A 13593-nucleotide genomic window follows, 5' to 3' on the forward strand; every position below is an offset into this window, starting at 1 on the left:
CTGTAAATCCTGTAGGGATGGGCCCTGCCTCACTTTCTCTCCATCTGGCTGCTGCTGTGGCAATTAGTTCTGGCTCTCAAAACCCATCTTCTGTTCTCAGCACCACACTTTCTTTTTTTTTTTTTTTTTTTTTTCCTCTCTCCCCCAAAACACTGAGTTGTTCTATACTGGCATGAAACAAACTCGTGACATGATTCTCCTTGAGTAGTTATTGCAAGTTTTGATATATTCTAATAGTGAGCACCTCAAATTGTCCTTATGTTTCGTCTTGAGTTGCAGGTCCAAGTTTGTGGAAACCTATTATTCCAGTTGACTTCAGAGGATACTGGATCTAGTCCAGGCACATTTTCTCCATTTCATCACTTTGTCATCACAAAAGGCAAATACATTGTGGCTAAAATATGTACACGATATTGTTCTGAGGCTGGATGTCTCAGTGCAGGCACTCTATTTGCCTTTTAAAAGGAAATACAATTCCATTAACTGTGATGCACGATCATAAAACCAGTAACTATGGTAGTTGAGCATAAAGTTAATTAAAATTGACCTTAGCGGGTTAACACAGCCATCTCTTTAGTCTCTGAATCAGTCTCTCATATCCTTTTCTTTCCTGTGTAAATTCCACTACTTATTCATGTGGGATACTTTAAACCATCACTAAATGTTACATTTATGGCATGTTTCTGTGCAAACATCGGGATATCCATTGCACATGAGCGTGTTTCCTCAGCTCTGCTGGCCTTGTTGGACAGCTTATCTACTGTTCTCCATAAGTCTGACCTTTCATGTTTAGTTACTTTAAAGACAATAGAAAACCAACTATCTACTCAATTTCCGTGTAGCTTGGGGGTAAGGTTAAAATATCATGTAGCTACCGTATGGTTGACATTATACAGCCGCAACTGATAAGCAAATATTTTCTTTTTAAATACATACTACGTTTTGCAAGAGTACATAACAAGTTTCCTCGTTCCTATTCTTTGTGCTAAAGAAGACCTAGTGCTGTTAAATATAAAAAAAGTTACCTTTGGTGTTTATCTTACTAAATCTGTTCACATCAATTGGTTCTGCCTACCCCATATTTCAAAGCAAAATGATGTGGAAAGGTCGTATAGATTGCCCTTCTCTTCAGTTCTTGGCTTAAGGGTGTCCTGTTTGTAATTAAGGAACAATTTCTTCTGTGAAAGATTTTTTTCTTTCTTTTTGTCTTCCTCTTTTCTTCACATAATATTTGGAGAGGCATGTGGAAGCCAGAGAGCAACTAATGCAGTTGGATAATTTGTCACTATAGAGGTAATCTGTTTCATTTTTTGAGAAAATCTGAAATGGCTTCTGTGTCGTGCATTTAAATTCAAATCTACACACTATCAACACTGAATTTGGAGGCAAAGGGCTGAATGTGAAGGTTTTGATTGCAAGGCCATCTGGCATTATTATGAAAAACATTCTTAAATGCTTAAAAGAAACCTAAACCACATTGCTCTGTAGGTGCTGACTCCAATGAAATTGAACCATCTCGGTGCAGGTTGGTTGTCTGACTGCTGGAGAGACTGTGGGAAAGTCAACTGCTTCTCTGCTGATGAAGTGGCTGCGGCTGGGAATCATGGTTTTAAGGGAAAAATGCTAAGTGGAATGTCCGGCAGGTTGAAGAAAAATATTTTAAAATGGCAACACTTTTTAAACATCTTGCAAAATTCATGCAAAATGTACTTTTTTAATAGACTGGGAAAAGATAATGAAAATATTGTTGCTCCAATTTGGTCCTAAAGAAATAGACCCCGAGGACAGAGGAAAACTTATTTGCAGTCACGGAATGGTCTGAAAGCATTTGGGCAATACATCAGAATGTGCCTCTGGATAATGTGGTAACTGGTGTTATGTGGAGTGATCTCCTGAAGTCTGAGTTTTCAGGGTTCTGTGAAACTCAGTTTGTGTTTCTGCTTTTCTTGAAGTCTGAGTGCTATTTGCTTACAGGCTTCACTGCTTAGATGGAAACGAAGGGATTAGTAATGGGATGTAAGGGCTTTTCTTTCTAGGTCAGATTGGATTTAGCACTGCCTGAAAATGACACCACTTGTTTAGTATTCTGTATCAAATGCACAGTGGCCAGGTTCATAGCAGTCTGGGTCATCTAAGGTCATAGTGCAGCTAAAGTTGAGGCAGCATTTTCAGACTTCTAAGCAGGGAGGAACAGCGCTGACTATTCCCACACAAGTCTTTATTTGTATGTATTTCCTTTTTGAGGCGGAATGCTTTATTCCTAGATGCCACATGTAATGCATTTACAAGCTAGGAAAGCATGCGTCAGGTCAGGCATAAACCTGATGAATTGTTTCTAGTTTGAATTCTGGAGTCTGAATTGCATTTCTATTACCGTGAATCAATTCTGTTTCTGAGGTTGTCATCAGGTTCAAAAGGTCCTTCATTAGGATTTGAAAAACTAAATTATCTCCATTTTGTGTAGGAGGGACTCTAAATCAAAACAAAACACAAAAACAAAACCAAAAATCTAAAAAGTCTAAGTATCTTGTAAATATGGATATGGTCACTTCATATTACTTTATTCCACCTTTAATTCATGGGACAGCACAGCAGCTCGGTAGCTTGTGGAAGGTGAATGCCGTTTGTCCTGGCCTCTGTATCGCCAGGACGTGTGACTTGAGTCATGTGTTTGGGAGCAGATCGAAGCTGTAATGCACTGGGTGACAGAGAACAGCTGGAATCAATGGAATGGGGATTTAAATTTTGTTGTCTGTGACTTCTAAGTACCAAGCCAGGTGTGTCTAGCATACTTGCTGCTGTAGCATCTGTCTGCTGAAATAGTGAAGTCCCAGTCTGAGGCCTTTGTTTTGTGGTGGTGAAGTACTTCAGCCACGTGAAAACTAGACTCCTAAGATTTATAAATTTGACAAAGTATGGGATCTTCTCTGTAACTGAGTCCCATGTCATGGGACAATTAGTTTCAGTTACTTGTTGCAGACATGCTGAGCTGCGTTGGTAGAGTATTTCCTGTTTCAGGCAGACGAGATGTCATAAATCTTCATTTTCTCTCTGATAAATTGTGTGTTGAAGAAGATAGAACTTCCTTTGATATGAAACCACATTAAAAGAAGAATCCTTCTGATGAGACAAACTCAGAGATAGTAAAAATAGCAAATTAGGATACAGGGGAAATGATGGATCCTTGAGCGGAATTTTTGTGTGGACAATGACAAATTCTGTACAGCTCTACTTGAATGTTTGTAACATTTGAGTTGAGATCTAAGGGGTGCATTCACAAGCTGCTGGTACAGATAATTACTGAAAAACCTGGTGCTGAATTTTGGGCACAAGATGGATTTCACTATAAGCACACCTCCTCCGTTCCCATAAAGCAGTCTGCCTCTATATGTATAGTCAGTCTTGCCTTATTCCAGAAAAAGGGCCTGCAAATAAGCACAGATCTAAAGGTAGAAGGGGTGATTCACCCAAAATGCTGTCTGAGGAATTCACTTTGATCCTCTCACCAGTCTCCTGTGCAGCATGTCAAGAAATAAACTCTTACGTGAGTTGATTGGTATGTCCTGGGCTTGACTCATCGCTGCATCGTTCCAGTTTTATATTGATGTGACACCACAGCAGTGACCTCCAAGCTTTTTAGCTCCGTGTCTCATCGAGGCATTTTTTAAGCATCCAGTCATCTTATTAACTGCGAGCCTTTCAATCCTGTGCGTAAAGCTGGAACTCTGGCAAGGGCAGAGCGCGCCTTGCTGTTGTGTCTGCTGTTTGTCCAGGAGTACACCATTCAGAGCTTTTCACACCGAAAACCTCCTGATAACTGCAGATTTGTCGCATGTCTCCTAGTGTAAAGCACACTGAAATGACTAGGGACTTCGCTGCAGGCACTGCAAAGTTTCAGGTCTTACTTTAGGCCTTGACTCAGTGAAGCATTTGTAGTGCATAAATGTTTAACCTGATATTTAAGCCCTATGTGTGGCCATTTACTTTAAGCAGAACATTTCAGCATATCTGTAACTTCACTGCAGAGCCATAGCTTTGTTGTGAGCAGCTGGTGCTGCTCTGACAGGCAGGACAGCTCCTGTATTGCCTTAAAAACCTGAACCTCAGCACCTATCCCTCCTCTTTCACTACAACAAAGAACTGGGCCTGTTGACTACATTCCCCCTCTATCCATCCATTTGTCCTCTTCTGAGAGTAGTGCAGGGAGCAACCCAAACCAAGAGCTTTCCAGACAGCCAAACAGGCTGGGAAAGGAAACGCGAAGGTTTGCACAGTAAGCAGTATGCATGTATGATGTAGGAGCCAATTTTCTCTGTGTTTCAGGCATAAGTGTCAATGGAGAAGGGTGAACTTTTATAAATGAAATACGGGTTTTCAACCTGGGAAGTCTGGATGTTTTTTTCTGGACTTTGGGAGAGGAGACCCTGAAAGGTGTTGGGTAAGTCATTGTCAGGATGTTGCCCGATAGTTCTACCTCTGTAAACCAGAGGTGATGATATGTCTCTGTCTTGTCTGCTGAGCTTTTGCATTCTTGATCTGTGCTAGATCTCCGCACCTACACTAGTTAATGTGTGGTGATTTTTGTATCCCATTTACCAATAACCACATGGGCTCTGTCTCTGACTCAGTATTGATCCATGAAAGCTTTGTTACCCTGTTAAGCACCTTCAATAACAATTATTCCTTTTTTATAGCTCACCCTCCATTACGATCAGTCTGCACATTTTTGAGTTGCTTTCATTTCTCCCACTGACATGGGATGTTTTAAGGAGGTAAACCCCTGGCCTCCTCTATCATGCTGTCAAATGCTGAACATCAGACCTGTGCTTGAATTATCAGTTGCACGTGGATTATGTTACCTTTCTCTGTTCTGATCTGTTTCTGTTTTCCATATGATACAGCTGGTGTAGGGTTTTTTATCATACAAAAGCTATAACCTTGAAGAACCAACATTAATTTCCTCTGGAGCCTTATGAAAAATATCAGGGGTGCGCCTGACTTGTGGTGACAGAGCTTTTCAGCATACTTGGAGAAAGAACTGCTTCTGGGCACACATGGCAGCCAGATATATCTTATATGCACAGCGGCGTACATATAGTACTAGTTCATTAACTTTCCCTTCACGAATCTGCTAACCAGATACTTTACTAGCACTTTTAATGTACCATCACATGTCTGGGGTCAGATATTAGTAATACCCAGCTGCAGATCAGACTGAGTTTCCATAAGACCTCAAACAATAGTGATTAGGTGAAAGCTTAATACCTTTAGACTCTTATAAACCCTCTGTCTCATATATTACATTGAACATTCATGAAAGGGAAGACAGAATAAATTAGTCAATGTAAAATATAATTGGAAGTCTAAGATAATCCCATAATTCCCAATATTATCCCTAATAACATGATCCAAAAACCAGTGATGAAATGGAGCAGCAAGGTCATTACATGCCAAAGCTGAGATAAGATCTTCCTTAGATTCTTTCCTGCAAGACCTAACCAAAGAATGTGAAAGTAATTTGAAAAACTCTAGAAGTAGTCCTTAGTCTGAAGGGATAAGGAGCTCACAGATGCATATAATGTTCCTCAGTCGTTCTGAATAAAAGACTTTGCTGAGACAGCCACAAATCCCTGAAAAGAAATCACTGTCATTTGGGAGCCTGAGGCTGATTTTTATCAATTCCTAGGCACAATGAAGCAGATCCTGGGTATGATGAAAAAGTGGTGCAAGGGGACCTTGAATGTGCCCTAATGGCCACCTGATTGAAAACACTTCCGGAAAGGGGCTTCCATCTGGGCTAGCTTTCTGGGAAAAATTAGTGGGTTTTTTTTTTTTTTTGAGTTATCTTTTTCCTTCATCCCAAAGCTGCAAGAAGGACTGGGGAGGTGCGTGGTGGCTCTGAGGGGGTGGATCACAGCCGTGTGGTGATCCTGAGCTGGAGCACCTGTGGCTCCTCTGGCCTGTGGTGGCAGCTGCGCAGCTGAGGCCTGCTCATGCCTGCAGGCTTTTTTCTTCTCATGTGTGACCAGCACTGCCACCACCACCAGCCGGCAGATAAAAGCAGAGTGGCTCCTGGGAGAAGTGGCTGATGCTAAGGTTCAGCTGACTTTCAGCCAGTCCGTTGCCCACAGCGAGGTGGGGAGGAGACGAGCACCTGTGGCTCTCTGGTTCTTGGGATCACTGGGCCTAACAGCTGGGACAGTGGCAGTGCTATGGGCAGGCCACCAAACGTGCAGCTGTGTGTGCCCTGAGCTGAGAGGGCAGTATGAAACCAAGCAAAACTTGGGCTTTGTGTTCTCTTTGCAGACAAAAGACAGCCAGGTACCAGCGGAATGTAAGTGTTCCCAAGGCAGCTGCTTGTAGAGGAGTGGTGCGGTGATGTCCAGGGCTCAGCACCACACAGACCTCCTTGAAGCTGCTCCTTCTCTCCTTCTTCTTTTTTCCCATAGGATCCTAGGAAAAAGGGTAAGCAAGCATTTCTTGTTTCCACTGGTGTAGACTGTGAATGCAAGGGGACCTTCTATGATTTTGTCTAGAAAGGAATTGTGGTCTGGACATATGGTCTTTTAATTTGGAAAAATCTTATATTTTCCAGGGTGCTTGCCATAACTCAGGGAGAGTTTGGACTCGCAGCAAAAATGGGTGGGTGGAAAAGCTGTTTTCTGTTTGTCTTTTTTTTTTTTCTACTCCAGTTTGGGCTCTGACACACGATGTTTCACTCTGTTGCCTGAGACTTTGCCACTAAAACCTTGGGAAGAAAGGAACCTTCTTCCCTGTTGCAAGGCTGGTATTGTTCAGGATACCCTGCTGGGCTTCTGAAGACAAGTGATGACAGATACCCTGTGACAGACGTAAAAAAAAAAAACAGTTCTGGAGTCTGAACAGCAAATCAAATATAAGAGCAAAAGCTAAAGTGACTTGTGTGAGTCTTCATAGTTGCCTCCCAGTTTCAAAACAGGCTATATAAGAGTAAAGCGTTTAAAATACTTCTTGGGAAAACTGCCTACTTTGAATAACTGCGAAGAAATGTGAAAGATAATTTGTAACTATGAAAATATGTAGCAGTAAAACTTCTGGAGAAACAATGCAGAGCATGGATATAGAGATCTGGAGTTGTAAAAGCCTGTAAGTCAGATAAACCACCAGGGATTCACTTTTACTATGGTGAGAAGGCTCCCAATTCTCAGTACAGATGTGAGACGTCTACGCCCAGTCTAAAAGAGTCCATCCCCTTGGACAATTAAACTTAGATTGTTAAAGTTAAATGCCTGGCTGGATCATTAACTTTATTTTGTAATAATAAAAGGATAGTGACAACTTCCAGTAAAAGAGTCAAATTATGTGTTATTCCTAACCTATGATTCCTATGGATTATGGGCAAAATCACAGCCAACACACAGCACGGTTCCCCCTTGGACAGATCTGGTTTAAAAATCACAGTTATGAAATAAACACAAGAGGCTCAGTCAAGTGAACTCTAATCCAGTTTGGTTGAATGGCAGAGAGTTATTCCTGCACATAAACATTTCAAGTGTCGAGGGGCCTGAGGGGACGTCATGCTCTGACCTCGCCTAACCTGAGAGCAAACAGATGAAGATGGAGGAGTAGCTACGTTTGTGGCAACGGAAGAGCAGGAGCAGGGAAACAGTACAGCTCTAACATGGTTAACTCAGGCTTGGCTAATCAGGGCTGTCTGGGGAACTGAGACACAGCCTTGAGGCAGCGGGGTGGCAGGGGCTGCTTTCACTCCCCACAGCAAAGGGGAAAGTGTCTGCTAGATCTACCCAAACTGAAAGAAGAGGAACTTTAGTATACCTCATCCAGTCAAACGGCAAAGTTGGTCCCTAAGCACATGTGAAAATGCTTGTCAGAATCTTGTTTTTCTGTTTTCCTGTTTGTGTCCTGTGGGTAACCAAATACATTTACATGCTTACAGGTTCTACGAGGGTTAATTCATTGGGACTACCTTGGGGATAGAAATATTTGGAAGCACTGGAATTCCAGTTTCTCCAAGTGTGAGTGGATGTTATCTGTTCATGTCTGACTGTGTCTTTGATATCTTCAGATGGAAGGTGGTGGTGACGCCCCAAGCCATTTCATGCCAGCCATATATCACCGTTCTGGCACCAGTCCTCCTTTGACATCTGACCTGAGTGCTATCAGTTGCAGTACATTCAATTGCCTGCAAAAGTCAGCCTTCTCCTGCATGGAATGCCATTTCCTGCAGCTCCTGGCAGACCCCGTGGGCCAGAAATCTCTCTAGGCATGGCTCTCTCCTCAAGAATGTCTGTGAAATGCCTGTTTCCACCATGGAAGAGACCCTCTTCACTCATGTGTAGCTTGCACTTTTGGGCTTAGCTCAGCCTTGCACTGGGGACAGGATGGATAGGCCTCAGTGAATGAATGAACAGTTATCCAGCATCTCACTTTGTTTTTATTTCATCACCTCTCACCCTGAGATGAATCCAGTCCCAGAATTTGGTGGGGAGCTGGGAGTACCTGAGCTGCCAAGAGTCACCTGAAAGCACTGCGCAAAGGCTTCCATTGCTAAGAGCAGCAGGCAGGTACTGGAGCCATGAAAATGGCTCTACCTGCATTCTCTTTGCACCTTCTAGAATTTCCAGCGAAAAGGCACAATGAGGGAGAAAACAAGATTAAAAAAACAAACAAACAAAAACACAACAAAAACCAAACACATAAATGTTAAATAGGCAGCTCACCTCTGTGGGGTTTTTGAACATCTCCTCTAGCAGTGTCAGTGTTCAGCAGGGATTTAATTCCGCCCCACTGAAAATAATGTGTTTTTTTTTTTTTCTTCTCCCAGTGTCTTCAGTGGGAACTTCATCCAACCTACTACCCAAATCCAGATCTTTTCGTGCACAAGAAAACTGTGTGCTCAAGTTGAGTCTTAATGCTCTGCTTTTTTTTTTTTTTTTGTGTGTGATTTCTGGAGGCCTTTGCAAAAGCAAATTGAAACCCTTCTGCTTAAAAATTCATGGTGTAGATTCCCATGCAATCAATCAGCAGGCCTGCACTGTTAGTGCTGAGTACAAGCCTGGCCTGTATGAGGCAACGTGTTCTCATGACTAAGGATGCCACAACAGTCTGCCTTGAAACTCCAAGAGCACCAAATTGTGAGAAAAAGCAATGTGGGAGTTCCCATTCTCACAATGATAGTGGTAGCTGAAAAGTTCATTTTGCCAATGGGGTTCCTGGTTAAATGCAAACAGCAGAGGAATGTGGAGCTTGTGATTCCTGACTAGGTTTTATGGCATTGACTGGGATATTTCTTTCAGTACAATCCTGACAATAACATCTACTAAGTCCTATTTGGAAAGGCTCACAATGTAACCTTTCCCAGTTCATACCACCTGGACCATTGGATTTTTCGTCTGTCATTTTAAAGTTAATTATTCACTATATATATATATTTCTTTTCAAAATTGCAGAATTGCCCTTTTCTTGTTCATACTGAGGAATATAAAGACATAAGGGAAAACTTTGCTTTTTTCCAGCTCTCATTATTTAATGCAAACAGTTTTGCCCATCAGAGAACAACACTTACACTGAGGACCAGTAAGTGAGTTCTGACTTTGCTTTTAAGCCATATTTCATCTAATATTGAGACCACATTTCCCTGCTTGTCTATAGTTAGAGCTCGTAAAGAAGAAAGACAGCCTTTCTTGCTGACAGAGTACTTTGGAAACTTGGGTTTTGAGGTTAATATTTTTAATGTTCTGATCCCACGAAAGAAAATAGGTAATTAGGACATTTTTACAGGGGAAAAATGGCAAGGGGGGGATGAGAGAGGTCCAGCTCTCAGCCTGACAACGGTAGTCTCTTGAAAACGGAACTGTGGTGGGCAGTTTCAGTGTGGTGATTTGTTTGATCTGCTATAAAATCCTCTATACCAGTGTGCAGCTACCACCCACTTATATTTATTATGCAGTTTTATTTTTGCTTGGTAATATTTTTCTTGTGTTTATTTTAAAAGGTCTACATTTTGTGGTGACAGTCTCCCATTTTGCAAATTAACTGCTAGCAGATGTTGCTGTGTGGTGTGAAGCACACACAGCAGCCTAAACCACCGGGCTCTGGATACTGGCTTAGGAAAGCTTTGTGTTTTTCGAGCAAGTTTCAGGGGTATCTGTGAAGTGCTTATGTAGAATCTTATTCAGAAAATAAATTACTGTTGTTTTTATAGCTTTTAGATGTTTTTAGTGTTTGGAATTACTGCTGAAACCTAACAAGTCCGTACTTTGGTCTAAGAAATGAAATATCATTTGAGCGGTGTTATTTAGGAAGGGATTAGCTGCTGGTACACTATATACAGGCAAAGGCAGGTAAATCATACTTAGAGCTGCAGTGACCTTGTATTTTCCACTGTAAGATCCCTGCTACTGCTGCATGTATCTCAGCTGAAGCTTAGCTTTTGGAGCTAAAATCTTCGTGTGAGCTGTGTGCCTCGAGTAGGCTATTTTTGAAACTATTCCTGAAGAAATGAGATCGGGAAATGTGGATTTGTGCGTTTCCCTTTGGAACAGGGGTATTTCAGCTCAGCTGGGGCATTGACCTGTTGGTAGGGATGTGCTTTTTTTTTTTTTTTTTTCCTTTTTTCTTTTTTTTTTCCCCTTCAACTGTGAAATCTCAACCAGTTTTGGATAAAGCCTGCATTTATGAGAAGCTGAGGTTACATGTATTGCAGGGACTGGTGAGGCAGGCAGCTCACCTGTCCAGGCCCCTTGCATATCGTGCTACAGCTGCTCAGCCAGGTAATGCCAGGTGAGGTGTAAGCGCTCGCTGTTCTCCATGCCTCTCATGGGTAGGACAAGAGTGTGGGGGGAAAAAGGGTGTTACACTGCAGCAAATAACTCAGGCTGGATATGGAGAGATGCTTATAATTCTAGGTAGGTATGAACAACTTTATGTACTGCTGGTCAGTATAGTCTCACTGTCTAAATTGTTGCAGGGGTGCTCAGGAAGAAGCATGGCTGTGGCTCCATCGCTGAAGGTTTTTAAGATCTTTTTGTGCTTGCTATTGTTAGGAACGACCCAGGTATAGTCGGCTCTGCACTAGACAGGGGAATGGGCTAGAAAACCTTTAAAGTTCCCTTTTAAATCTACCCTTTACTGAGCCTTGCTGTGTAGCTTCCCTCAAAGGATTTGGAAGGTTACCCGGTTTTGCCCCATTAGAAACATCATTGCAGAAAAGCTGTCCACTAGATGTCACTGGTACTTCACTGAAATCAGACGCGAAGGGCCTTTTCTGGTGGGTGGATAAGGAGGTGTTGTGCAGGTGGGCAGTATCACTCTGCTTGCCCCCCTCACCTCTGCTCCTGTGCTGAGGCTTTCCCTGCCTCTCCACGGACATTGCATGCTGGCCCCAGGGACTGAGCCATTTCTGGGCTCCCACGCAGTGGCTGATAGCTTGCACGAGCTTAGGACCCCCCAAAATGCTACGTTATATGGTAGGGTTTTGGAGAGCCTGTGGATGGGCAAAATGACGCTATCACGATTTGCACTGCGCAAGCACATTAGGGCAAAATGTCACAATTGCTCTGAAAGCATTCCAGTGGTACTTTAGTTACTAGGATTGCCAAGGATTTTATTTTCTTATCTTCCAAAAGTAACAGCTAATTCAGCATGTTGTTCTCTCTAAGATGAATCTCCATGCTAGAGGGGGAATATGGAGACTCTTGTGTGCTTTCTCCATTAAAAAAAAAAACAAAAAACAACAAAAAAACCCCAAACTGTAAAGAGGATCTGGTATGTTCAACACCCTTGTTAAAGAAGGGTTATCATAAAGGTGGCAGATGAACAGAAGCTGATCTTCCCCGCTGTTTTTAATGCATATGTTGGACAAATTATATCTGCTTTATTTCACTTGACCTGCTAGAGGTCTTTCCAGCTAAATCACCTGTAGTTGGCCTATAGTTGACCCTTTGTTGACTTATTTAATCATCTGCCTAGTTTTCAGAACAGGTTATGAGCATTCAGACTTAAATCAGTCCTTGAAAAGGTCCTGTCATTAGGCAGCAAGGCTCATACCTGATAATCTGCCCGTCACATAATATGAACACAGATGACAATCACTTACCTCTTTTATGTCATGATATAAGGCTGAAATTGCCTAAAATGAGGAAGAAAGCCATTATTTAATCAATGGAATTGCGTCAATTGAGTAAAATTTGTCTCTAGTGTAAACAAATGGAATGTCTTTGCGCTCTGTGAAAACAAGACTAAATTACTTGCAGATCTTGCAGATAGAAAAACATAGGAAGTAGACTTGTAGGCTCACACATTCAGGGTTTTGGAGTAGGCATTTAAAATAATTATCCAGATTATACTGGATTACTTAATATATTTTTTGCATCATGCGTGTGCACTTTTATTTCTGAAACAATAAAAACAGTACTTGTCTTTTCTTCAGTTGTTTGGTTACATGAGAAATGCATTAGGACAATGCATGTTTATTACTAATAAATGTACCAGTTAAATTGAAAATAAGGCAAAAAATATTTTTGGAAGTGGGTTGAAGAGAAGTCATCAGTGTTACCCAGTACAGAGAAATTTAGGTACATGTACCTAATGAGCCTTTAGCTGAGACAAAGGTCTTTCATTAAGAGAAAAAGTTATTCTGAGCTTCTTCTTTGTAGCCTCATATTTATGTAAATAGCAGAACACAAAGAATTTAGCACTTTCTAGGCTCATATATTTACCCAATTACCAAGTTTTCAGTACTGTTAACACTCTATGTAGTGGCTACCTCATGAACAATCTATATGTGGAAACAGCAGAAGCTGCATGGGCTATTGAGATTTCAGTCTGCAGGCTTTCTACATATCCTTAAGTTTTCCACAGATCCAATAGAAAAAAAAAAAAAAAACTTGAACATGTTAAAGATACACAGTTTGTAATCTGTAAATATCAGAATTGCTAACTTGCTGAATTACATTTTGTTTGCATTTTTGTACCTGGGCCTAAGTGACCAGCTGGAACAGGATCAATCATGTGCTTGAGCTGATATCTCTAGAATGCAAGATATGCCTACCTAAGTCTTTCATACCAATTCAGAAACTTGGATTGCTCTGCAGAGAAGTTCGTAGGAAGAAGCTAGTCTGAGAACCAGGTATTTCATCAAATGTTATAAAGCTCTTGTTGTGACCTTCTGGAGATAATGTTGGATGATTGAAAGAAACCATGTGGGAGAGGCAATAAACCTGGCGTTTAACTTGTAGATCTTGATTCAAGAGACTTCCGGGAAAGCCTCTATAATCAATGAATGCCTGAAGAACTAGGCTGAAAGACATTTAATCAACTCAGCACCCTGTAGGGCTGGTCCTTAACTGAGACACATGAGAGCTGACAGGCAAAAGGTAAAGAGGCGGGCAGAATTTAAGTACCACAGATCATAGAAAAGGCATAGTAAATATGTACTGTGTTAGTCCTCACCCTCCTCTTCTTTGAGTTGTCTAGAGAGTTGTGGTTATGCAGGGTAGGGTCACATCAGAGAAAAGAGCTATCTACTGAAAGAGTCCTTGCCTCATGGCTATTGCGTGCTCTTCTGCCACTGTCTGTGCCAGGCTCTGACTT

At 41.7% G+C, this 13593-nt stretch overlaps 1 protein-coding gene across 1 annotated transcript in view; it reads left to right on the top strand.

The window, feature by feature from the left end:
• The window catches only part of BICRAL (BICRA like chromatin remodeling complex associated protein), a 277400-nt gene that overhangs the window by 66894 nt on the left and 196913 nt on the right, over positions 1 to 13593 (top strand). The window contains exons 13-15 of the mRNA XM_066993763.1: positions 4324 to 4438; positions 6307 to 6465; positions 6693 to 8015. The gene's annotated coding sequence lies outside the window, so the exon portion shown is untranslated. The remainder of the gene's footprint in view (positions 1 to 4323; positions 4439 to 6306; positions 6466 to 6692; positions 8016 to 13593) is intronic.

The sequence above is a fragment of the Anser cygnoides genome, chromosome 3, assembly GCF_040182565.1.
Source record: "Anser cygnoides isolate HZ-2024a breed goose chromosome 3, Taihu_goose_T2T_genome, whole genome shotgun sequence".
Taxonomy (NCBI): Eukaryota; Metazoa; Chordata; class Aves; order Anseriformes; family Anatidae; genus Anser; species Anser cygnoides.